The sequence below is a fragment of the Microcebus murinus genome, chromosome 30, assembly GCF_040939455.1.
Source record: "Microcebus murinus isolate Inina chromosome 30, M.murinus_Inina_mat1.0, whole genome shotgun sequence".
Classification (NCBI taxonomy): Eukaryota; Metazoa; Chordata; class Mammalia; order Primates; family Cheirogaleidae; genus Microcebus; species Microcebus murinus.
In genome coordinates this window covers 5,130,194-5,157,534 of record NC_134133.1, presented here as the reverse complement: position 1 = coordinate 5,157,534, position 27,341 = coordinate 5,130,194, and the positions used below count along the sequence as shown (strand labels likewise).

The following is a 27,341-nucleotide window of genomic DNA, read 5'->3' as shown; positions in this document are numbered from 1 at the left end:
CCTGGGAGGAAGTGTGAGTGTTCTGATTGCACTTTCTGAAGTCCCAAGCATCTTTCTGCCTCGGAAACTTCAGATTTGCGGTTCTCTGAGCTTGGCTTTCTCTTCTTCTCCTCTCTTTACTCGCTATTCTGACTCATCCTCTATGTTCATGTCCAACCTCCCTTGCCCAGGGAAATGTTCCCTGGCCTCTTTTTTCCAGCCCTCACCCTCAGGTTTGGCTGCTCTTATGCCTGCGTGGCTTCCTACAGCTCACCTGTGCTATGCTCATGAAGTTCCTAGAATATAAACTCTGTAAAGGCTAAAATACATCTTTCTCCTGTTTTATCCGCAGCCTTTAGTTCAGTATTTTGCTCAGAGTACCTACTCAGTATATTTATTGGAAGGAGGAAAGAAGGAAGAGAGGAAGAGAGAAAGTAGGGGTGAGTAGGTCTTAACCTTAATAATAATTATGAATATGAGGCTAACATTTATTGAGCTCTTATAATGCTTCACACTTTTTCTGTCTTTTGGTCTTAACTACAACCCTGGGGTATAGATTCTATCATCTCTGTTTCGTAAATGATAGATTGAAGCTCAGAGAGCTTTAGTAACTTGCCCAAACTCACTCAGCTATTAGGTTATGTGTCAAGGATCTGAACTCAGTCTGTACAATTCCAAGATTATCTTTAGTCTATATTATCCAAGACTAGGGTTAACCAATGTTGACCTTTGGGCCACCTAATCCTTGGCTGTAAAGGCTGCCCTGTGCATGCTGGGATGTTGGCAGCATCCAGGACCTAACCCACAAGTGCCAGTCACACCTTCCCACCCAACCCCCACCAGCAGTTGTGACAGCAAAAATGTCTTCAGATATTGTCAGATGGGGGACAAAAACCACCACTGGCTGAGAACCACTGCCTTAAGAGTAATAAGCCACATCCTTAAAAACAGCATATTGAAACTCTTACTTTCTCAAAAACAGGCTTTTTCTTAATGCTTGAGTTTATTTTAGCTTTCTTTTGCTGAATTCAGATTAAGGAAATTTTCAGATCTGGCGAGCTCTTCATTGGTTACTCTGTCTCTAGTTAGACTTTTCAGAAACTTGACAAATCATGAGTTCCTACTTCTAATCCTCCCACAGCCCCTCCTCATTACCTGGAGTCCTCTCCCAGTGACAGGCCACCTGGCATGGTGGCTTATGCCTGTAATTTTTAGCACTTCAGGAAGTTGGGAGAGGATTGCTTGCAGCCAGGAGTTCAAGAGCCCCCCAGTGCTCCTTCACTCCAACTTTGGATCTGAAAAGCAAAGAGAAGAGCCTCAATTGGAAGGGAAGGGAAGCATAATAGTGCTGACTCAAACTGTCAGACTTAAAAGCAGAATTTCTTATTTGCTGTCAGGTTCTCCCTTTTTCATTCCTAGGAGTCACCAGTCCAAAGATAGTTATAAAATTAAATCTGCAACAAAACTTGTCATTTGTATCTCATTCATTATTCATTTATATTAAAATGGGGAGAAGTTTCTATGTCAATTCTCATTCAGTGCAAAGGAGAATTTATTAAAAGCTGAAATGTTTTACTAAGAGATTTTCTAAACAAACTCCATTAAGAATGAAGAGACAGTCTATTGGAATAGAGAAATTGGTGACATCTGGTGGTGGACCATGTAATACTTCTTAGAGTTAAAACAAGATTATTATTATTATTTTTTAGAATAATCTGTGCTATTTCAGTCAAGTACCATAAAGTATTTTTGGCTCACAGCTGTTTTAATGAGAAGGGCAGGGTTGTATAATTACAAATGGTTTTGCTGTGGAATTCATAACAGCTAATACATTTTTTTTCAGCACGTAAAAGCCTGGTGCAGGCAGGAACAGGGAACAGAGACAAATCCATATGCTTATAAGACCCCCGTCAAGAATTGGCTTTGACTCAAGACTTATAAGCAAAAAGTCAATTTTGGGTGGCTTTAACAAGTAGCCCACCTGGAGAGGGTATGGCTTGGCCGTGGTTGCTACAAGGGAGAGTTCAGTGAGGTGGAAAGTGAATGTTGCTTGACTCGGGTAGCATGAGATTTAGACAGAGATCATGTACACATTATAATAGCCATTGTCACAGCTGCCTTTTATTAGCCCCTCTGCTGAAGTTCAGCCTGAAATTTCCAGGCAATTGTTTTGACAGAGCATATGTGAGCACGTGCACGCATGTGCACGCATGTGCACAGGCAGATGACAGTGATTAGAGACCACTTCACTGGTCACAGGTGCTGAGAATGCAAGCTGGCTGCCTCAGAGGGAATTGCTTCTCCTACATTTAGAAACCCATTGTGTATCTTTTGAATCTTGGGCAGATTGACAATTGCTGTTTCCCTGCAGTCACTCCTGACTTGGACTATTGCTGATAAGCATTATCTTTGATTTTCTTTATTTTTGTGTGTGTGTCTGCTGAAAATTAGTTCCACTTGCAGATGCTTGGAAAGAAAATCTGCTACTGGAAGAAGGTTTAATTCCAGAATGGGGAATGAGCCCCTAATATGCACCCTGCACTGTCCAGCCTCCGGGATCGAGCCCTGTATTGTGGGGCACAAATTGCAGGGAGAGACAAGAGTTACGCAAGTGTGGGTTTGGTGCTATGGAGACAAAGCACACGGTGCTGCGGGGCATAAAAGAAGGTAGGGCCAGTTGAACCCTGAAAGTCCAACAGGTTTCCATTTTCCTTGAATTTGGTTTAACCAGTATTCCAGGAATGGTCATGCCTTTGAGAAACCCTTAATCTGAGGGCTTCTTCTGATCTCGGTAACCTTAACCTTGACACACAAAACTCCCTCATCCCTGCGACCCTATAGCTCTGACTGGCCATTGTCCTCTGTACACACTCTCCCTTTTGTTTGCCTGTCTCCTGGTCTTCGATAAAGGCCACTTTTCTGACCTACTCAAGTGCACGGTAGCTTCTTTTTTTATGTCTCATGTAGCAGCAAATACAAATATTGGAAACAACCTAAATGTCTGACCATTAGAATGTGATTAAATATATCATGGAATAACATGCAGTGACAAAAATTATGATGATATGATGATATAGAAAATTGCTTGGAAAAATATTCACATTATTTAGTTAAGCAAAAGAATTACAAAAGAGTATACATGATATTTTGCAAAGGCCACAACTACAAATTTCTGCTTTAGGATGAAACTAGAAATTTTACCGAAATCATATAGGGAGGAGGAGAGATTATGCATAAAAGAATCCCAAATACACAAAATACATAAGAATAAAAGACTGGAGAAATATTCACCAAAATGCTAACGACAATCACTTCTTGGTAATTATAAACATGTATTATTTTATAATCTAAACAAGTTTCTGTATAAAGTCTAGTGTCAAGGCAATCCAATAGAGAAAGGACAATCTTTTTAACAAATGGCACTGGAACAATTGGACATCCACATGCAAAAAATGAATCTAGACAATGATTTACTCTTTTTTTTTTTTATTTTGGCATATTATGGGAGTACAGATTTTAAGGTTTCAATAAATGCCTATTCCCCCCCCTCCCCCCACAAGTCTGAGTCTCCAGCATGACCATCCCCCAGATGGTGCACATCTCACTCATTATATATGTATATACCCGGCCCCCTCCCCCCCCACCTGCCCAATACCCTATTACTGTAGTACCTATGTGTCCACTTAGGTGCTGCTCAGTTAATACCAATTTGCTGGTGAGTATATGTGGTGCTTGTTTTTCCATTGTTGGTAAACTTCACTTAATAGTATGGGTTCCAGCTCTAACCAGGAAAATATAAGATGTGCTATATCACCGTTGTTTCTTAGAGCTGAATAGTACTCCATGGTATACATATACCACATTTTATTAATCCATTCTTGGATTGATGGGCACTTGGGCTGTTTCCACAGCCTTGCAATTATGGATTGTGCTGCTATAAACATTCGAGTGCAGGTGTCTTTTTTGTAGAGTGTCATTGGATCTTTTGGGTAGATTGCTGGATTGAATGGTAGATTCACTTGTATCGCTTTAAGGTATCTCCATATTGCTTTCCACAGAGGTTGAACTAGTTTGCAGTCCCACCAGCAGTGTAGGAGAGTTCCTCTCTCTCCGCATCCACGCCAGCATTTATTGTTTGGAGACTTTTTGATAAAGGCCATTCTCACTGGAGTTAAGTGATATCTCATTGTGGTTTTGATTTACATTTCCCTGATGATTAGAGATGTTGAGCATTTTTTTCATATGTTTGTTGGCCATTCTTCTGTCTTCTTTAGAAAAGTTTCCGTTCAAGTCCTTTGCCCACTTTTTAATAGGGTTTTTTGATTTTTTCTTGATTTTCATGAATTCTAAATATATTCTAGTTATCAGTCCCTTATCAGATGCGTAGGATGCAAAAATTTTCTCCCATTCTGTAGGTTGTCTGTTTACTTTCATGACTATTTTTTGGCTGTGCAGAAGCTTTGTAGTTTGATCATGTCCCATTTATTTATTTTTGTTGCTGCTGTGATTGCCTTTGGGGACTTCTTCATAAACTCTTTGCCTAGGCCAATGTCTAGGAGAGTGTTTCCAACTTTTTCCTCTAGAATTCTAATAGTTTCATACCTTAGGTTTAAGTCTGTTATCCAGCATGAGTTGATTTTTATGAGAGGTGAAAGGTGTGGGTCCTGTTTTAGCCTTCTACAGGTGGCTATCCAGTTTTCCCAGCACCATTTATTGAAAAGGGGGTCTTTTCCCCAGCGTATGTTTTTGTCTGCTTTAGACAATGATTTACTCTTTTCATGAGATTTAACTCAAAATGGTTCAAGACCTAAATGCAAAATACAAAATTATAAAACTTCTAGAAGACAACATAGAAAACATCTAGGTAATCTTGGATTTGGTAATGATTTTTAGATACATGCAACATCAAAAGGATAATCCATAAAAGAAAAAATTAATAAGTTGGACTTCATTAAAACTGAAAGCATCTGTTCTGGGAAAGACACTGTTAAAGCAATGAAAGACTAGCCACAGACTGGGAGAAAGTATTTGCAAAGCATACATGTGATAAAGCACTGTATCCAAGAGACATAGTGAATGGTTAAAACTCAAAAATAAACTGTAGACACTTAGATCCAAGAAAGATATACAGATGGCAAATGAGCACATGAAAGAATGCTCAGGATCACATGTCAATAGAGATTTACAAATTAAAACAATAAGAACTACATACCTATTAGAATGGCTAAAATGCAAATACTGACTTTGCCAAATGCTGGTGAGGATGTGGAGCAACAGGAACTCTCACTTTCTGATGGTGGGAATACGAAATGGCACAGTCACTCTGAAATACAATTTGGTTCTTACAAAGCCAAGCCTAGCCTGCCACAGCGTCCAGCAATCATGCCCCTAGCTATTTACCCAAATGAGTTGAAAACTTGTGTCTACACACACACACACACAAACCTGCCCACCAATGTTTATAGCAGCTTTATTCATCATTGCCCCAAACTGGAAGTAATCAAGATGTCCTTCAACAGTTGAGTAGATAAACAAACTGAGGTTACATCTATACAATGGAATATTTTATAGCAATACCACTGTGTGGCTTGTCTTTCATTCTCTTAGCAGTATCTAAGAGCAGAAGTTTTTAATTTTAATAAAGTCCAACTTATCAATTTTTTTCCTTTCATGGGTTGCGTTTTTCATGTTGCCCCCAGAAAGGTCATCGCCAAATCCAAGGTCCCCTAGATTTTCTTCTAGATGTATTATAGTTTTCCATGTTGGTCTATCATACATTTAAATTTTTTGAAAGTTGTGCAGTCTGTGTCCAGATTTGTTTTCAATTGCATATGAATGTTCAGTTGTTCATTTGTTGAAAACACCATCTTCTTTCCATTGAATTGCCTTCACTCCCTTGTCAAAGATTGGTTGACTATGTAGATGTGGATTTATTTCTTAGCTCTCTATTCTCTTCCCTTGACTGTTCTGCCTGTTCTTTGATATTCCACTGTCTTTATCACTATAGATTCTCTTTATCAAGTTGAAGAAGTTCTTTTTTAATGCTAGTTTGTGTAGAGTTTTAAATCATGAATGGCTATTGGATTTTGTCAAATATATTTTTCTGCACCAACTGCTATGGTCATATGGTTGGTTTATTTCTTTAGTCTGTTGATGTGGTGGGTTACATTGATTGAATATTGAATGTTGAACCAGATTTGCATACCTAGACTAAATCCCACTTAGTCATAGTATATAATTCTTGCTCTACATTGCTGGATTCAGCTTGCCAATGTTTTGTTGAAAATTTTACATTTTGGTTCATGAGAGATATTGGTCTGCAGTTTTTGTTCTTGTGATGTCTTTGTCTGGCTTTTGGATCAGGGTAATGCTGGCCTCATAAAATGAGTTGAAAAGTGCTCCTCTTTTATTTTCTGAAAGAGATTATATAAAATTGATGTTAATTATTTTTTAAATGTTTGGTAGGATTTCCAATGAAACCATCTGGGACTGGAGATTTCTTTATTGGGAACTCTTTAATTACAAATTCAATTTCTTTAATGGTTATAGGGCTATCCAGATTGTCTATTTCATGTTGATTGATTTGGGGTAGTTTGTTGTTTTAAATGAATTGGTCCATTTCTTCTAAGTTGTAGAATTTATGAGTATAAAATTATTTCTGGTATTCCTATATTCTTTTGTATGTGCTTTTAAGTAATGATAAATGCTATGACTAAAATAAAAACAGGCATGGGTGATCAGGAAAGGCTTCTCTGAGGAGGTGATCTGTGAGCTAAGAACTGAAGGAGCCAGCCATGGAAGACATTAGGAAAAGAATATTCCAGAAAGAGAGAGGAGTTAGTGCAATGGCCCAAGCTTAGCATGTTTGAGGAAGAAAAAATGGCTAAAATAGAAGTAGCAGCAAGGAGACTGGTTGGAGCTGCATCCATAAAAAATGGCAGAAGCCACAAAATGCAATGCCTTTGGGAAAATGCTTGGATGTGTTAATGGGAGGGGAGGGAGAAGTCCAAATTCTGTAAAATAATTTAAAGAAGTTTATTCTGAGCTGAATGTGTGTGACCAGCCTGGAGTACACGGCCTCAAGAGGTCCTGAGAAAACATGCCTGTGGTAGCCAGGTTACAGTATGGTTTCATACATTGATGGAGACAGGAATTACACATCAGACCCTGGGTCAATATGTAGAGGCCCGAAAAAGTGGGACATCTCAAAGAGCAGGGGCTTACAGATTATAAAGTGGGTTGAAAGATTCTTTGATTGGCTATTGATTAAAGAGATTATGCTTTGTCCAAAGGCTTGGAATGTTTTAACTTAAGATAAGGATGTCTGGTAATCAGACACAGGCCACCAGACATTTACCAAAACCCCAGTGACCTGGGGAGTAAATTGAGGACCTGCAGGTGTGGTTTTAAGCCTTGCGTTGTATATCTTTAGGCCTGTTAATGAGTTACAAAGGCTATCTCCAAGCAGGGAGGGGCGTGATGAGGCATGTCTGACCTCCCTTCTCATAGCCAGCAACTCAGCTTTAGGGTTTTTCTGGGATCTCCTTGCCCAAGAGAGGGTCCATTCCGTCAGCTAGGGGGCTTAAGATTTTATTTTAGTTCACAGATGTTGTAGATGCAGTGGGACAACCTTGGATTGTGTTAAGCAGGAAAATCATGCTTGGATTTATAGTTATAAAGGATCCCTGTGGGTGTTGTGTAGAGCATGGTCTGTAGGAAAGCTGAGAATCAGGAAGACAAGTCACGTCGCTTTTGCAGTGTTCTGTGTAAGAGGACGGTGGCGTGGATCCCAGGGGCCATGGCACTGATGGAGAGCAGGGGACAGAGTCAGGATATGGTTCGAAGGTGCTACCTCTATCCCTATTTGCCCTATTGGACTGAACTCCTCCCATTAGTGACTGCAAACAACTTTGCTTTTTTTGTTGAGCTTGCAGCACAGTGACCTCTGTTTCAGGCCATCGACGTCCATGAAGTTTAAGTAAAGCTGAGACCCTCAAAAACCATCTCAGACATGTTTTGGCTTTTCTTCTATGGTATTAATTACTCTAGAAGACGTTTTGTGCAAGCTCATGATTCCCTGCCTAACTTTAGAGGGTTTCTTGAGAAGGCTTCAGCCATTTGTTTTGTCAGAGGTTCAGGCCATTGTTGAGAGTGTTAGGAGATAACAAGGGTACAGTTTAATGTGCTACAGATGTCTGGGACGGTGACTCAGGCTCCTGGCAGAAATCCAAGGCAGGAAACCTGCTGTTGCAATTCGTATTCTCTGTGTCTATGCCGGAAAACGGCTTGAGCTGTAATTGCAGAGTTTATAGTGATGTAAATGCAGCCAAACCCCCAAGTGAAGCCTCACAGATGTACATCATTAGGAAAGCTCTCAGCCTGCTCATATGCTGTTCGCAGGCGATTCATTTGCAATCAGTTTCAAAGACTCTGTGGATGGGAAGAATGTTCTTTCATATTGTCTAGCTCGCTTTAAAATCTGCCCTCCTGACATTTTGATAAAAGGTAATAACCAAACTGCTTGTGTTCAACAGAATGTGCTTATAAAAATAAGTCCGGCATTAAAAAAAAAAAGAAGACTCAAAGTATCAATAGCCCCTTAGAAATGGAATACACTGTTTTCCATTTACCCAATTTCCTGCAGCACTTCCTCTCTTCTACCTATTTCATGACTGGAAGGAGGCAGGCATTTGAGTTCACAAGTCAGAAAGCTCTGGATGCAGGTTCCAGTAGTGCTGCTTTTCAACCTAATATAAAGCTCCAACAACAACAACAAAAAGTTTTGGTCTACTTAAATGTAAAAACACTTAGAAATATAGATGAAATTGTTAAATATTCCCTTATAATATTTAATACCAGGATCCCAATGAGAGACAGATGCACATTCAAACACGATGGATGGTTTCTTTATAAAGGGAGTATTAATTAATACAAGTTGAGTTTGGGTGTAGGGGAACAAGATAGGGTAGTACCATAACCTGGGATTAGCAGCATCAGGACTGCTCCCAGCCCTGGGCACACTGGGATGCAGAGAAGCAGCTCTTGGAGGAACCTGGAAGAAAGGAAGAAAACTGTCATAAGAAGAGTAGTGACCTCCAGTGAGAGGCATAGCCTGGCTGAGGTGACCCTGCATGGAAACAGCCTGGGGAGTCAATACCCAGACCTCCTTTTCCCCCTCTACCAATCCCTCGCTCTCCTGATGGGCTCCCATTGGCTGAATCCAACCCAAGCCAGAGCCAGGCTGTCCCCTGCAGAGATGGGAGAGGAGAGAAAGGTGGGAAGTAAATCTGAATGGACAAATTCACATGTATTTAATTAAAGATGCATATCCTAAAATAACATATTAATTTTGAAATGTTGCCTTTGTCTACTGTAGCATTTCCTGAAACTGTTTTACTCAGATTTTTCATACATCAATTTTGTTTTCATCACTGGAGCCAGTTTTGAGTCATGGGACACAGTTTTAAGAGTTCTTCATTTTTTAAATACAGAATTTTTAAATCTTTCTATGATCCTGTTACTGGAATTTTTACCCAAGTCACAAATAGATATTCATATGAAAAATTTTTCATTCTTCTTGTGGATATATGGTTTAAATATACCACTGCATAATTACTTATTATTATACTTTCTTAAAATGATTTTGAAAGATTATTTATAATTCTATTTCTTCATTGAAATTGAGAGATCATATTAATAAAAAGTAGGATGAAATATGTACTAAATTTCTTTGCCTCTCTTTTTACCAATTTTGTCAGCTTACCGTAATAAACATTTAAAGTAGGATTAATCAAGGTCACATCATAAATGTTATATCTTTCCCAAATGGCACCTTGGTGATGGAGTACCCTGTAATTTAAGAGACTTTATAATGATATGAATACAAGGCTATGGATTTCAAGAATAATTTTCTGGAGGGATACATTCTTTTGTGTAGCTATATACTATGCTGAATCTATCTAGACCTCAGTTTCCTTATCTGTAGGATAAGAATAAATTATTATTTACCCCACAGAATTATTGAGAAAAATTAGCTGAGATAATATAATTAATGCAGTGTTGGGGCCATACTCAGTGCTGAAATTCATCTAGCTTATGTTGATTATTTATAAAGTTTCTAAATGACCGTAAGTAATACATTTTCTTAAAGAACTATCTTCTTAACTAATGATTACTTTTTTCTTATTCAGGCTCAGAGGTAATAGATTAATGGCATGATTTGGCAATAATGAGTATAAACATTGTGGTGGAAAAACATTTTCATCTGGTTGTTGTGGATTAATTCTAGCATTCCCTGTGTGAATTTGGGTAGGAGGCAGGCTACTTTCTGGAGCATTAGAGATGGCCTATGAAGGCCTGTTTATTCTCTGCCTGAATTCCACACCTACCCTTTTGCTTTTGTAAGTGTACTCCCATCTTTGATTTCTTCTGTTAGCTTGAGAACCAAAGGACTTTCTGCTTCATTCTGAGCATTGACTGCCTTTGCCCAGTAGGTGGCAAGAGAGTAGAAGATTCAGCTGTACCTATTATGATTGACAGTGCAGTTTTGACTTAATTTTGATTTTTGCCTTTTGGTTTCATTTTGCTTTCTTTCCTTTTTGCCTTTATCATGAAGGCAAAATGCAAAAAAAAAAATTGGATAATCCATTGAGTTTGTCCAAATACATTTATGCTAGTCACAGATTAAAAATCAACTCTTCTTAATACCCTGGCATTATAGTTCTAAAATGTAGGTCTCTTTTCTAATCATTTTATACTGAAACTGATAAGAAGAGCTAATATATCATGATTTCACTTAGTGTCCCATCTATTGCATTTTAGGACAGGAATCTTGGTGAAAGGAAGACATCTTCCACATTTATAATTATATTTAGTATTTCTGAATTTTAAGGAGAAGGGAAAATATGCAGTTTAATTCTCTCTACACATGCAAACATGGTTATTAACTTCTGAGTGAAGGGGAAGATTTTTCCTTACATACACAGCATGTGTAGAAAAAGGTAACTCAGAGAGACCAAGGCAGGTGCTGTACCCCAGCATCTAACACTTACTGGACTCCCTACAAGCTCTGTACTGGGGATTGGATCAAGGAATAAGGGAGCCTGGTCTTGCTCATGTTTTTTGGCAAGTGGGGACTTCAGAGTATATAATAGAGGGAGAGAGAAAAGCCATATTGCTAAAGCTGTGTGTGTTTGTGTGTGTGTGTGTGTGTGTGTGTGTGTGCATGTGCGTGCGTGCGTACACATGCGTGTGTGTGCTTTGAGATGACTGTTGGCACCGTAACACAGAACGTCCAAAAAGACTAGGGAAGAGTATGAAGTCAAATGCCTGCAAGGGCCAGGCAAGAAAAATAAATGCACGAAGCAGGCTGGCTGTTAGAAGACCATCAGTGTGCTAAATGGAAATGACGCCTGCACTTGGTATTGACGCCACGATCTTAGACTGTCTTGGAGTGGACAGTTTTCCCAGGTCTTTGTTAGTCTTACAGGAGGAAATAAATATGCTCAGTGTCTCCAAGGCCAGAATACCGAATGATCCACGCATTTGAACTCGGTCGATTTAACCCTCAGAGCAGATAATCACCATGAGCACTGCTCATGTATTTGTTGTGGGTCGTGCTGTTGGCATCTGCTTACTTCATCTGGTTTCAGGGGTAACAGGACGCTTGACACCCCGCGCCTAATGCGTTTGACAGTTTGAGTTCAAGCTGCAATGTCGCAGACTTCCACTAGAGGGCACGCGTGCTTTTCAAATCAAGGGTGAGGGCGCCGCAGGGGGACTCGGCTCGCTTCCCTCTAACGTTTCCAAGAACCAACAACTCTTAGTTGTCGCTTTCAACAAATTTAGGCCAGGTTTTCCTTAGATGAGGAAATTTAAAGTTGAAACAGTAGCTCTTTGTACTCTTTCAGGCAATAGAGGTCAAATTTGGGAGCAGTGGGCAGTGACACTGAGGAATATTATGTGAGATGACAAATCCCTATAAAGGTAAATGTGACATTTGGTTTCATTCATCTCAGACTGTCTTTAGAGTCATAGCATATGTAGGCTAGCTTTCAAAGGTTATCTAATATTCAAGTATTTCATTTATTCGAGGATATTTGCTAAGAATCTGCTGTGTGACAAGTCTTGGCCCTGGGGATAGAGCGGTGACAAGACAGAGCCCGTCTCTGCTGTCATGGGTCTTACTAAGTTCTAAGTGAGGGAGAGAGAAAACAAGCAGCCAAAAGAGCGAGCGATGCCCGACTTAGAGAGTGATGACTGCTGAGACGCTAGGCTGGGCAGGGTGGGGGCTGCGGGGCAGTGTGAGACCGCAATATGACACGTGCTCTCCAAGGAGGAGCTGACCTGAGGCAAAGGGCGAGGCCAGCCATGTGGACCTTAGAGGGAGTTCCAGGCAGCAAGTGCAAAGGTCCAGGGGTGGAAACAGAAGGAATGCCAGTGAAGCTGGAGTGTGGGGCACGCTGAGGGGAGAGGGGCGGGAAATGTGGTCAAAGAGGTGGGCAGGAGTCCATCATCGAGACTTGTAGGCTTTGGCAAGGAGCTTCTGTTTTGGGGGTGTTTTTTTTTTTTTTGTCCCGTAAAATTGTGGAATTTTAATGTTGGAAGGAACCTTGAAAATCCTCTCCTCCAGTTTGTTCTCAAAGCATGTAGAACAATCTTCTGAGGAGCTTTTCAAATAGACAGATTCTGCCAGAAAGTCTGACTCAGAAGAGTAGGGTGAGGCCTGTGGATTGGCATCCTCAAGCTCAGTGGTTCTGGTGCAAGTAGTCCATGAGCTACGTTTTGAGGAAATACTGATTTCTCTGTTAGGGTTCTATGGTTGCAAGCAACAGAATTCAGCTTCAGCTAATGGAAGTAAACAGGGACTTTACTGAAGGCAACTGGGCATCTAATGGAGGAAAGGGAACATTGACCAACATCCAAAGATGCTCCAGGCATCTGGGTTTGCAGAAACAATAGAGAATCTTTTCTCTTTTTCAATTTAATTTTATTTTTAACTGACAAATAATTGTATATATTTGTGGTGGAGAATCTTCCCAAGACCCTGCAATCTAGAAATCAACTCCATCCCAGGTTCTTTGTCTCTCTGTGCAGACTACACTTTCATTAGCAACATAGTTATTTGGCTTCTACAGAGTGTCAGAAGGTGTTCTCCACACTGAGCATGTGGCAATGTGCTGATGAAGAAAAGAAGTCTGCCTCCTCACTTATTTTTTTAAACCATGGCTTCCTTTTTCTGCATGCACTTACTTGTTTATTGAGCAAACTTTTATTAAGCATCTGCCATATACAAGATGAAATGGGTAAAGCAGAGATTCACAAAATAGTCTTTATCTTCAGGACATTTATAATCTGGTAAGAAAAGCACAAAGAGAATGTTATGGGAATTCAGAGGAGTAAGAGGTTGCTACCAACCCACAGGAATTGAGGTGTCTTCCCAGGAATGGCGTGGATCACCCCTAAACATCTTCCGTCACAGGAAGGGAGGCCTAGTGAGGCTGCCTACAATTAGGCAGCCATGGGCCGCCTGATAAATTGGAACCCCTGGCTTTGACTTAACACCTACTGTATTTTAAGCAGCACATTCTGGGTTTGTTTGACATTCATGATGGATTAAAAAGGCTTTGCCCACGCAGCCCTGCAGTGGAGGCTTGGGAATTATTCAGTAGTTGGATCACAGTGTGGACAGATCAATTGGATGATTCAGGTCCCTAGCAGTCACACTCCTGCCTGACTCAGTGATGACTCTGAGCCTCCTCTTCCAAGCTCCTCTTTAAGCAAACTGTCTCCTCCACTTCCAAAACTTAAATTTCCCGTCATTCTGAGCTGTAAACACATCCAGCTAGCTGAATGAGCAGGCTGCCTAATGCTAGCGGTGGTGATGTGATAGGATTCCATGCACAGGCATTTTCTTAGCATGAAGATATCTCATTTTTTGTGTAAATTCCAACAAACACAAATATTGTGATGCCAAATCCTTGTTTTTCATTTATTTGCTCTTCCTGCTTGTGTTACTTTTAGACCAAGTGATGTTTTACATGCGAAGCATCTGGTTTCCTTGCGAGGCTGTATGTTTGACAGGTAAGAACACAAATTCTGAAGTCAGGCTCCCTGGATTCAAATCCCACCTCTGACACTTATTAGCTGCAAGAGAACTTAGGCAAGTTGCTGAACTTCTCTGTGCTTAAGTTTCCTAACCCATAAAATGAGCATTAATAATGATAACCATCTTATAGAGTGCATCCATTCATGATTGTCACCAAAATGCTCAGAGAATTGAAACAATAATCATTCGCTATTTCTCGCATGAATAGGGTCAGTTGGATTTCAGTGGACTAAGCTGAGCTTGGCTGGGTTAGCTTTGCTCCACACTGCAGGGCACAGTTTGCTTTACATGTCCCTTGTTCTTTTGGACCAGCAGACTAGCAAAGATGCTCTTCTCATAGTGATAGCAAGGGCATAAAAAGGGCAAGTGGAAGCACATGAGGTCGGTTAAGATGTAGGCTCAAAACTTGCACACCATTATTTCTGCCTTGTCTTATGGACCAAATCAAGTCACATGGTCAAACTCAAAAGTCAAATGCCCCTTCAGCAGAAGGAATTGCAAAATCACATGGCAAAGGGAGGAGTGAAGAACTGGAATTTCTGGGATGCAGGAATATAGACACATTTAATTTCAATCTTACAGTAAAAGATAAAGTTCCACTAAGGTACAGGAAAATTTTTTCTTACAGATAAGCAGAATTGAGGGTGGAGGAGGGATACACCTCTGTAAAATCCACGCTATGACACCTCCACTGCAGTGTGGGGTACCATATTCATCTGTAAACTCCTTGAGATTAGGCACTGGGTGTTACTCATCTCACTATACCTTGGAAACAATCAACAAATGGTTATCGAACAATGTATTCATTCCTATTTCTGTTGTAACAAATCACCACAAGTTCGGAGGCTTAAAACAACACAAATGTATTATCCAAGGTGTCAACAAGGCTATGATCCTTTTGGAGGTTGCAGGGGACAGTTCATTTCTTTGCATTTTTCAGCTTCTGGAGGCTGCCTGCATTCCGTGGCTTGTGTACCCTTCCTTGCCTCATTCCAATCTCTGCTTTTGTCATCACATCTCTTTCTGTGTCATGGACCTCCTGCTTCCCTCTTACAAGAACAAATGGCAACACTGGACCCACCTGGATAAGCTAGAATCACTTCCCACCTCAAGATCCTTTCCTTAATCACTTCTGCAAAGTAAACTTTGCCGTGTAAGGTAACGTGTTCACGGTGGTTATAATGTGAACATCTTTAGGAAGCCATAATTCTGTCTACCCTAATAGGAAATGGGGGGAAAAACAGTAATGGGGTCATTTTTACTTGCATTTACTGTGAGATTAATTAGAACTAAAATTTAACAAGTGCGTACTATGTACTGTGTACCCTTCTGGACTTTTTACATGTATTATTTAATCCTCAAAACATAAATCTAAGTTAGGTTCTTTTATTATATCTATTTTACAGATAAGGAAACTGAATCCGGTTAAGAAACTCTCCTAAACTGGAATAATTAGTCTGTGGCTGAGCTAGGATGGTAATCCAGGCAATTTGCCATTAGAACTATTGAGCATAAGCACTTTACAATCTACCTCTCCTTCCCTGAGTCTCTAATATTAAATTCCTGTAATACCATTTATTATTCTTTGGCTAATTTTTTTATGATACAAAGAATTTTGTCTTTTATTTTTTGTTAAGAAATTCAAACATTTCCACATATTTATTCAAACTACATATATTAAACTTCTACTGAGTACCAGGCACAGTGCTAGGCTCTGGGGAGCATGTGTATGAGCAAGAGAAGTACCTACTTCCTTTTAGGTAATGACATAAGAGAGGCTGATTGTATATAAGGAGTCCACAAGACCATGTTTTCTACTTCATGTGGATAATCTGATCAGATTCTTCAAACAAGAGAGTTTATCAGTCTCTGAGAGTTTAGATGTGAATTACATTTCTAGACCTGTCCACGAATAACAGTTTTTTCCCCTTGTCAACCTAACCACTCTACTGTTAGGAGAACTTAGCAAAGAGTTAAGTTGTTTGCACATTGCACAGAGGCTCAGTGTAACATCACAGTGTGCTACCAAAAAAAAAAAAGCAAACCTCCTGTTACTTTGAGCTGCCTCTTGAAATTTCAGGTTGGCAACTGATAGCTCTCTCAGAGAGACGTCCTGTTTTGTTTGAAGTCTGTGCCTCTCTTCTGCCTTTTCTTGCCACCGTGAGGTTACTTTGAATAGCACCTTGCGGTCCCAGGCTTTTGAAGCTTTCTTACTAAGGAGACAGTGCTGGCAGCAGCTCTGTGGTGTTCTGACTTTAGAGAAGAGGTATCTTACAAACAGATCCCGACTTCAAGTCCCTTATTGTCTTTGTGATTTCACTCAAATTTCTTAACCTCTCTAAACCTCAGTCTCCATATTTATAGGACGGGAATAATCATATTCTTTAGTCATTTTGGTTGCAAGCAACAGAAACTTACTTTGGTAAGTATAAGTGCATACAAGGTAGAGAATTTATTTGAAGGTTATAAGGTAGCTTGCGGCTTAGAAAAAAATCTGAAGAAACTGACTCAGAAACAGAATCAAGCAGCCCTGGTGATTTAAGAAATGGTGATTAACAGCCAGTCTGATCAGATTCTCAAACATATATTCCAGTTCCCACTCCTCTTCTGAAAATCCATATTTATACATTCAGCCGCCGTGTGACATCTCCACCTAAATGTATAATGAGCATCTCAAAATTAATATTTATAAAATAAAATAATTATCTCCCCAAACTCCAGCAATCCCTATTTTTATAAGCATATACCCTTTCACCCAGTTATTCTACCCTAAAATCTTGGAGACAGCTTTGTTCTCTTTTTCTCACACCCCACATCCAGTACATCAGCAAATTCTTTTCACAGTCCCTTCACCCTGAAACCTGGTCTGACCTCTGCTCAGTCCCCACACGTGGGCACAGACAGACCTCCTGTCTTAAGTGGACATTTCCATGACCTCTTCTCTCTTCTCCCAGTTTCAATTCTTGCCCCTGTCTGGATCCTATTCTACACATGACAGCCAGAGAAATTGTTTTACAAACAAAATCAAAACATGTCTAGCCTTCTTGAACCCTATAATGACTTTCCATCAGACCATTAAAAAAAAAAAATCCAGTGTCTTGATCTTGACTTACAAGACACGCCATTATCTGGACACTGGCTACATTTCCAAACTCACTGTGCAGCATTCTACTCCTTGATTGGCACATTTACCTCCTATGTTCCTTGAACAGACCAAGCTTATGTCTATTTTTTTAAATATAAAAATGGATTTATTTAGCCATTCAACAAATGTTTTTTGTACAGCATGAACTCCTGCTGTGTGGCTAAACCTGTGTGTTGGGAGCAGAGGACACCGTGATCAATACGATTGAGGTGACACTGCCCCACAGCTCACAGCCAGGTAGCGGTGACGGGTGGGTTAACAATGGGACAAATGCTATGATGGGGGACCCACAGGGTCACGGGTATGTACAGATCTTGTGTCATAAGGGCTAAGGTTATGGATCATTAACATTCACATATATTAACACGTTATTCAATACTTCTGCCATATCTGTGAGGTAGTTTCTACCATTATCTACTTTTTCCAGGGAGCAAATGAAGTTTACAGAAGTTACATTGCCCGAGATCACAGAATTAGTAAGAGATATGGGAGGAGTTAAGCTGGCATCCTGAGCTCTCCAACGCAAGCATGGATTTGTAGATGGCTCACACTAGATACACCAACTTATAGGTGATGGATACTGAGTTGCTGCCTTTTTAGAGTTTGTTTTATTTTCTGGGCTTATCCCTGTCTTACTAGGGTCTTGGTACTTGCTGTCTCCCCTGGGTCTAGAACACTGTTCATCTAATACTCACATGGCTGACTCCTTCACTTCCTTCAGGCCCAGGGTCACCCTCTTGAGAAGCACGAGTGACTACGTAAAATAGCCCCTACTTCCACTACACTTTCTATCCCTGTAGATTTTCTTATAGCACATATTGTTATCCAGGATCTACATGCTATGTGTGTTTATTATCTATTTACTCACTCTAATGTAAACTCCATGACAGCAGGAGATGCATGTATTAATATTGAGAACATTGCTAAAATATCAGAAGGTTTCCTGGCACATGAGGGGCAATCAATAAATACTGGAATAAAGTAATGAATAGATTAGAATATCACTATTAGGGTATAGAACTATTTTTTCCATTCCCCCTCTTGGAAATTTTCAAATCCCCAAAAGACTTGAGATCTTGAAAATCTCCAAGAGTCCCAGTGGCCTATGCTGGGTTTTATGCCCATCCCTGGGTTGGGGGAAGATAAGTTTCTGTTAAAGTCAGACCTGCAAGGCTGTGTATGACAGAGGAATTGTGATTTCCTTAAGGAAGCTTGGAGTGGTCTTACCAGAAGAAGGCAGAAAGGATATCAAACCAAAGCAGCAGGTGTTCAGTTCATATTACCTCCTCACAGGATTACTGGGAGCATGATACAAGATACTCCATATAAACCATGCCACATAATACATACGGACAGTAGCTATGGTGGCAGTCATGGTTATTATAGGGTGCTAATTAACTTGAAACTTCAGCTATATCTTCCTATATGCATATATACATGAGTATATATAAACATTATGTTGTTTTGTAAAATAAGAAATTGGTGGCCTCATGGGTGATTCCAAAAAATGTCTAATATTATTAGACTATTTTAAACAGTTGTTTTGGGGGTCAATTAGAGGTTAATGTTTTCCCATCTATAATTCTGTAATATTGGATGCAGGAGGAATTCCCTTCCCTATCCCTTTGAATTTAGGTGCGGCTAATTCACCAGTTATGGCCAATACAATGTGAGTGAGAGTAATGGCTGCTCCTTCAGACAGAAGCATCCAAGGGCTGCTGCGTGACCTCCCTGTCATCTTCCTCCTGCCACCAGAACCAGAGATACTTCAGATTCTGAAGCTTTACTCTGACTGTGTACCTGAGTGAGTGTGTGAATAAGAACCACCCCCAATCCCAGCATTGATGCGCATGTAACATGTGTGAGAAATAAGCCTTTGTTGTTTTAAAACTAATCCTGATTTGGGGTTGTTTGCTACCGTGGTATAATCAAACCTATCCTGACCCAAACAGGAAGTTTTAATTTTCTTTTGCTCATATGAGCTGGACAACCACTAAAGGACAGGCATCGTGTAAGAAGGCAGGTTTCCCAAGATAACGTAGTACAGTAGTTTCTCTATTCTAACTTTATGGATTGGTTTATTTAAAAAAAAAAAAAAAAAGGAAAACATGGAACTTACCATGTTGCGAAGCCTGACACTAAGCCCTGGGAAAATAAAAGTGAACAGATAGACTTACCTTTATCTTTAAGGACCTCACAGTCTGGTGGGACTCACACTGAGTAATCACACAACAGTTTCTGTATGATCACAACTGTGATGAATTCTATAGGGAGCAAGTACTAGATACTAGGGTCGGGCCTCACCTATTAGGTTGGCGCAAAAGTAATTGAGGTTTTAATATCGTTGACACTTGCCATCTGATATTGGAATATGTTTTTAAATGTGATTATGTTATACATCATTTTAATGCGCTTTTCTTTATGTTTTTTTGCTAATGACTTATAACTTGCTGCTTATTTTACATTTATTTTAGACTATGGAAGTGATGTTAGACAAAAAGCAAATTTGAGTGATTTTCTTATTCAAGTTCAAAATGGGTCATAAAGCAAAGGAAACAACTCGCAACATCAACAGTGCATTTGGCCCAAGAACTGCTAATGAACATACAGAGCAGTGGTTGTTCAAGAATTTTTGCAAAGGAGACGAGAGCCTTGAAGACGAAGAGCTCAGTGGCCGGGCATCAGAAGTTGATAATGATCAACTGAGAGGAATCATTGAAGCTGATCCTCTGATAACTATACAAGAAACTCCCAAAGAACTCAACATATCAACCATTCTATGCTTGTTTAGTATTTAAAGCAAATTGGAAAGGTGAAAAAGCTCGATAACTAGGTGTACCTCATGAGCTGACCAAAAATCAAAATAATCATTGTTCTGAAGTGTCATCTTCTATTTTCGTATGTGACAATGAACTAATTCTTGATTGGATTGTGACATGCAACAAAAAGTGGATTCTTACAACAACCAGTGATGACCAGCTCAGTGGTTGGACCAAGAAGAAGCTCCAAAGCTCTTCTTCCCAAAGCCAAACTTGCACCTAAAAAAGGTCATGGTCACTGTTTGGTGGTCTGCTGCCGGTTTGATCCACTACAGCTTTCTGAATTCCGGCAAAACCATTACATCTGAGAAGTCTCCTCAGCAAATCGATGAGATGCACTGAAAACTGCAATGACTGCAGCCAGCGTTCGTCAATGGAAAGGACCTAATTCTTCCATGACAACACCTGACCGCACGTCCCACAACCAACGCTTCAAAAGTTGAAAGACTTGGGCTACAAAGTTTTGCCTCACCTGCCATGTTCAGCTGACATCTCCCCACCCGACTACCACTTCTTCACGCATCTCGACAACTTTTTAGAGGGAAAACGCTTCCAGAACCAGCAGGATGCAGAAAGTGCTTTCCACGAGTTTGTTGAAGCATGGATTTTTGTGCTACAGGAATTAACAAACTTATTTCTCATTGGGAAAAATGTGTTGATTTTAATGGTTCCTATTTTGATTAATAAAGGTGTGTTTGAGCCTTGTTATAATGATTTAAAATTCGGGGTCTGAAGCTGCAGTTACTTTTGCACAAACCTATTAGCTTAGTTAAGGGGGTGGGGTGGTAGCAGGGAAGGCTTCTATGAGAGGGTGACTTTCATGCCTAGGCCCAAATAATGAACAGAGATTTCTCAGCCAGAGATGCCAATATGATGATCCTACTTTCCAAAATCTGTTCCTTTTAGTCCCTTGATTCTAAAATTGCTCTACACCTTCAGCCTCTTACTACATAGATAAGACAAAATTTTATGGAGTGCAGAAGCCATTATCTGAAAGATCCCTGAGGAAAAAGACTTCCAACACCAATAGGATTATTCAAACAGTTCCCTGAATAGGAGACTGAACAGTAGTAAGCGTAACACAAGAATCTGTGATAGTCATATGCAAATAATCTACATAGTAGCAAATACAACTTTTGGGTTTTGTACCATTCACAGTAATGTTCTTATGTACTTAACTTTTGAATGCCAGCATCATTCCCTGTTATTATTACTTACCTTATCACTAAATACCACTATGCTGGTATTTAGAAATTTTTACTTTGCACACCATCTAAGTTTCAGTATGAAATATAAGTTTTTTAAAGTTTAGATGTTTAACCATTTTCTTCCATGGGAGATTCGAGAGAGAATAATAATAATAATTCTTCATGTTTGGCTATACAGTTTATAATTATCACCTTTGAGTGTTAAAGCAACCTTTCAAGGTAAGTAATAACAGCAACATATATTTTTTTCATTTTAACTGAGAAGATTGAGTCTCTGAGAGTTTCTAGACATTTCCAAGGTCTACAGCTCATTGGTGGCTTAACGGTGAAGCAAACTCAATTCTCTTGATAGAGATAGATGAAGTATATTTGTGATCTGGCTGTTGAAATATGTGGGTTTGAGTTGTTGCTCTGACACTGACTCTCTGTGATCTTAGGTAAGTCACTAAATGTCTCTGGTCCTCATATTTCTCTCTATAAGATAGAGAATGATAACTAATTCATACAGTTATTGTAGGGATTAAATGAGATGAGCTGCTCTATATTCATGCGATCATATATTTAATTATTCATTTAAATATTATTTGCCTCCCACATAGTGCCAGGTCCTATCTAGATACTGAAAATACAGCCCAGATAAGACAGTCTTTGCCTTTTATGGAATGTCCATACTAGCAGGTAACAGGGGATGTGCTATAAGGCTCACGTAATACTATTTCCTTCTGCCCAGGCTCTTTTTTTTATAACTTCCTATATGGACTCATTGCCTGCATCAATTATAAAAGTGTACATGATAATGAGGAGGAGTAACAAGTATGAAAATAAAACGTATCACCACTATCTTATTAATTCTATTCTCACTCCTACCCCTGAAGATGCAGATCCTCTGACTTAGAAGAATGAGAATAAACAACACTGACTCACAATATTTTCGGCGTTACCATCTGTGAAAAGCTTTCCCACACTAAGCTCCCATTCTTTTTCCATTTATTCTGGCAAAGAGAGTAACCATTGATCTAGAAATATAAAACATACCATTGCTAAGGATAGCAAAAATCTAAATGAGACCATTTGTCTTGTTCTAAATGAGTTGCACTTTGGTGCAAGGTATTAAGAGAACTTTTCAATTTGCTTGGATATGCTGCTTTATTTGGGGTGCGTAAGGAGTTATGTGGCTAGTACAACTTATAGGTTCAGAAGCTTAATGTCAACCTAGTGCCAAATTCTAGGACAAGTGATCAAATAGACAGAGGGCTTATGAGCACATAGAGAAGGAAAAAGGCACACTAGAGGTATCAACTTCACAGTCTCTTTTGAAAAAATCGGGCTTTGATTAGAAAAACATTTTAAACAGATATATCTGGATGTAAGGAAGATGTCTGGGAAAGTCATTCAATAAATTCTTGTTTTCAGCATGGATAAAAAGTAAGGTAGAAGAGGATAGTCAGTGAATTCTTAATCAGTTGAACTGTCCAGCATAAATTATGAATTAAAATCAACCAGAGTTGGTCTCTGTCCTTGGTTCTGACCCTTCACTACTACCAATGACTTGTTTTAAGACCTCTAGGAGTGGTTTGCGTCTAGGGATGGAGCTGAATCACTTAGGGGGCATAGGAAAAATGGGGGTGCTTAGATCTTTACTCGGGGATTATCATTCAGTAGGCATGAGATGAGACCTGGGATATTGTTTGTTAAAAGAAGTTACTCTCATCAATCTTGTAAATGAAATTAGGTTGGAGGATAAATGAATATACTAGGTGGCTTAATTATGGTCTCCAGTGACCTGAATAAACTAAAACAAGGGCCAAGTTTAATGAAATGACATTTTAAAAATAGGGATAAATGAAAGGTTTACTTTGAAGAGTCTGAAAACAATCTGTACAGGCATATGAAGGGAAAGTGATTACTTAAGATCTGTAATTACAGGAAATACTTAGGGGAAGTTAGCTGACTGCACAGTTCACATGTGCCAGCAGAGGGCTGTGCCTTCCAACGCAGCTAATGTCAGCTGAAGCACAAGATGTTGGCAAAAGGGAGAGAATTGAACTATATAATGTATAATTTACTTTGCAGATTCTACCAAATGATTCCATAGCTTTGCAGGGTGTGTTCAACAAACAGAATGTCATAGAAAAGTAGAATTTAGAGCTTGGAACAATCTACAAGACCACCTAGTGCAGAGGTATTTAAACATGTTTCCTTGGATTCCACAGGGAAGTCCTCCAGGAAGGAAGCAGGAAGGGGTTGTGCTGGTGGGAAGTCAGTGGAGCTCAGCACTCCCATCCCAAAGGAAGCTTTGATTTGAGGAGCTTTGCTATTATCTATTTTACACTTTAGGTGTCCACACAGAGGTTCATATGGGAAATTTAATTTTAAATTTAGTTAATTAAAAGTTAACATAGAAAAAAATAAAACTGAAGAATTACTGGCAAGAACTTGAGCCTTAAAATTTGTTGTCAAAAATATCACCAGGATATGTCAAAAAGATACTGAAAAAGGAAAGAAACATAGTCAGTTCTCTTTTCACTAATTTGAGGAAAAACTGTTATCCAGGACAGTAAGAGCTTGTGTTTATTCAAAGGATATACATTTTCTCCCCAAAGAATTCAAGAGTGGATGCATGAGTGTGTGTGTGTGTATGTGTGTGTGTGTAAAATTGAATAGACAGAAACATTCTTTTATTACATTTTCTATTCAGCTGAAAAATAATGCCAGTGTATTGGCTCTTGGTACCACTCCAGTGTGACGAGTCTATTAATAGGGGCACAACTCATATTCTGATTATTTCTCACATAAGCATGGTGAGCAGATGATCTGTGGAAAGCTTTTGATCTTCTATTCTCTGATTTCCTTGGTTGCAGCAGTAGCTCTTTGCTATTTTAAATAATACTGAACATTGTCTGTACAATTCATAAATATTTGCATTTAGTGATTAAATCAATAAAAGATTTGGATGGCTAAATTATGATGAATCCTTTTTATTTTCTGCAAAAAAGACAGAATCTTAATTAGTTTTAATTCTGGAACTCGTCAACCCATATGTAATGTCTGATTATATATTGCATTCAAGTAGAATCTAAATCTTTCCAAGATTTTCTCAAGATAAAACTGAGGGTTTTCTTTTTCTTATAGATTACTTTTTCTTTTAAAATGATAATCTTCTCTTTGGGGGCAAGAGAAGGAATATGTATGGTTTTAGATAAACTTAGACGATCTTTATCACTACTATTACAAGGCTAGAAGTAAATAACTCCACTATTATTGAGGAAAAAGGCCAAATGTGGTATAAACCAGAGAAGAAAGGCCATTCTCAGAAACTTCCCGGAACACAACTTCACATAAAGGGTGTGCACTGTTATAGATAACAAAGTTACCTGGTAATTCATTCATTGTCATTCATAGGAGCAAGGGTTTTCTATATGTGTTTGCTCCTATTAGGAAAATAAGGCAAATGTAAGACAACTGTGTCTTCCTTCTTGCTGGCAGCTCATCAATCTAGCTTAGGAAATGGGAGATGGATATACTTCTAGACTCTTAGTTTTACAACCTCTATCAAGAAGTCATAAGGAGTGTCGCCAAGTAAGAGTCATAGTACCACTGTTAAGGACTTACTCTGTGCCAGGAGCTGGCTTTTGCATGTATTATGACAGTCACTTCTTTTAACAGCTCATTTTAAAAATAAAAATACCCAAGCCGTTGAGTGGTTAAGAAACTTGCCTCAAGGTCATATAGTGCGTATGTAGAGTGAAGATTAAATGAGTAATAATCACAGTGACTGGCATATTAGATGCTTCCTAAATGTTAGCTGATAGAGCATGTGGTGGTTGCAGTAGTAGTGTGGGCTAGCATCCTCCATGACAGCCCTGTGAGCTAGCTGCCAATTTTAACCCTAATATTTCAACTGAGGCAAAAGGTCCAGAGGTGGTAAATGCCTTTCCTGGGGACACTAAGCAGTTCAATAGCAAAGTAAGTATTCATACCTCCACATTTCTCCCAGCCTCCCCAGATCTGAAGTTTGGATTTTATTTTTCTGAGGGTCAGTGTCCTCACTGACAGTTTCCTGCAGGGAGTGACAGTGACAACCCTGGTAGCTAAAGGCTAGCGTGACAGTAATATGCGGGAGAGATCGGGTGGTAAGGGTCAAGCAGAGTGGAGATTAGAGAAACAGGATCAGTTTGGAGGTTATTACAGCAATCTCAATGTGATGAAATTGATGTAATGAGAAACAAGACATTGGTTTTGACAGCAAGGAATTTTTGCGAAGAAACGATGAGTCTGAGTGATATTTAGAAGGAAGGACTTATAGAATTTAGTGACAGGCTATTGAGTGTCAGAGAGAGAATGTTGGCCCAGACCAAGAGCAATCACAAAACTAAGGATTGTGTCTGTTTCGCTCACTGTTTCGCTCACTTGCTCAGTACAGAGTCTGCTTCCCAGCAGAGGCTCCGTCGGTAAATACTTGCATAATGCATTAACGGGTGACCACAGATAATGCTAGGCTTTGAGCCTGAGTATCCTGCACTAAAGCAAAGAAAGTGCAGGAAAGGGTGCTAGTTTGAGGGGAAGAGGAACGTGGTGTTGCATATGCTGAGAAACTGTTGAAGAGGGTCTAGTTGGATGTAAGAAGGCGATGGTTAAATTAGTTAAAGGGGCAGAGTTTTCTTGAGATAAGTGGGAGTTTAGTGAGTTTGGGCCCCTTGCTTAGACTCCTAGGGGTTAGGTCACTGGGCTCCACATGTACTCGCTATCAAATTGGTACTGACTTACTAACACTATGGTGCTCAAAGAGTGGTGGTGTTCACCAGGGATTCGGGGGTTGGGGGTGTAGACCCACATCTGAGGGATGTGGTGAGCATTGTGGAGGGGAAGGGCATACCTGTAACCCTTGCTAGGGAGAGTCAAAGACATAAAATGCAACCAAAATGTTTGTACTCTCATAGTTTCTTGAAATAAAGATAAATAAATAAAGATAAGTTGGAACAGAGAAGACCAGAAGAGTGAGTCTGTGCCCAGGAATAGAAGCAAAAATAAGAGAAGGGATAACAAGAAGTTTTGTGGAGTATAAAGTCATGATCACTAAGAAAAGAATATATTAATATTCCCAAAAAGAAGTGGTAGGAAGAGTGTCCAGTGCTGAATCAGGGAAAGTAGAATGTAAAAATGGTCTTGAATTTAGCCGGAGGAGTTTATTGACAGCTTTGGAAAGAGCTTATTTGTTTATACAAATAAGCTTCAGGTCAGATTGCAAAGATTTGATGGGATGATTGTGGAGAGAAAATGAAGACCCCTCGTTGATAGATGTTCAAACAAGGACTCTGCTAGGGAGTTTCTCAGATTCAAGAAGGATGCCTTAGTGAAGATGCTGTTATTTTCAAGATATAGGAAAACAAATCATCCATGCTTAAGGTCTGTGTCATGGGCAGAATTGCATCTCCCCCTACCAAAATATGTCACGTGTTGACGTGCCAACCCACGATACCTCACAATGTAACTGTATTTAGAGGTAAGTCTTTAAAGAGATGATTAAGTTAAGATGAAACCTATAGAGTGGGAACCTAATCCAATATGACTGGTGTCCTTATAAGAAGAGAAAGAGACACCAGGCACTGGTGTTGCACAGAGAGTGTGAAGAGGGTCTGCAAGACAAGAAGAGGGGCCTTAGGAGAAATCAACTCTGCCAACACCTTGATCTTGGACTTCCAGCCTCCAGAACTGTGAGAAAATTAATTTCCGTTGTTAAAACCACTCAATGTGTGGTGTTTTACTATGGCAGCCCTAGCAATGTACCATGGTATGCAAGGTCGGGTGGGAGTTAAGCGTGGAAAGAACAGTCAGTATAGCAAAAGTAGACCCCACAGAATATATACACATGCAAAACAGCATAAAGTCAGTTGAGAAATTAAAACGTTCCAATATCATCAAATAACCCAATCTATGGGATATTTCTTTATCTTTTGCTTTTGTAAAGCATTTCAATATTTGTCTTTTTCCACTGAATACATCAATCCGATTCTTTGAAATTTGGAACCTGGTGTTCTAACTCCTTAAGATCTAATCTCTTTTTTTCCATTCTGCTGCCTTGT

At 39.5% G+C, this 27,341-nt stretch overlaps 1 protein-coding gene and 1 long non-coding RNA gene across 2 annotated transcripts in view; both read left to right on the top strand.

The window, feature by feature from the left end:
• Positions 1 to 27,341, top strand: part of SYNPR (synaptoporin) — a 260,262-nt gene that overhangs the window by 45,002 nt on the left and 187,919 nt on the right. The gene's annotated exons all lie outside the window — the stretch shown is intronic.
• Positions 12,542 to 22,759, top strand: LOC142865596 (uncharacterized). The gene is made up of 3 exons (XR_012915795.1): positions 12,542 to 14,061; positions 18,867 to 19,035; positions 19,706 to 22,759. It is a non-coding gene; the product is annotated as an uncharacterized LOC142865596 (long non-coding RNA).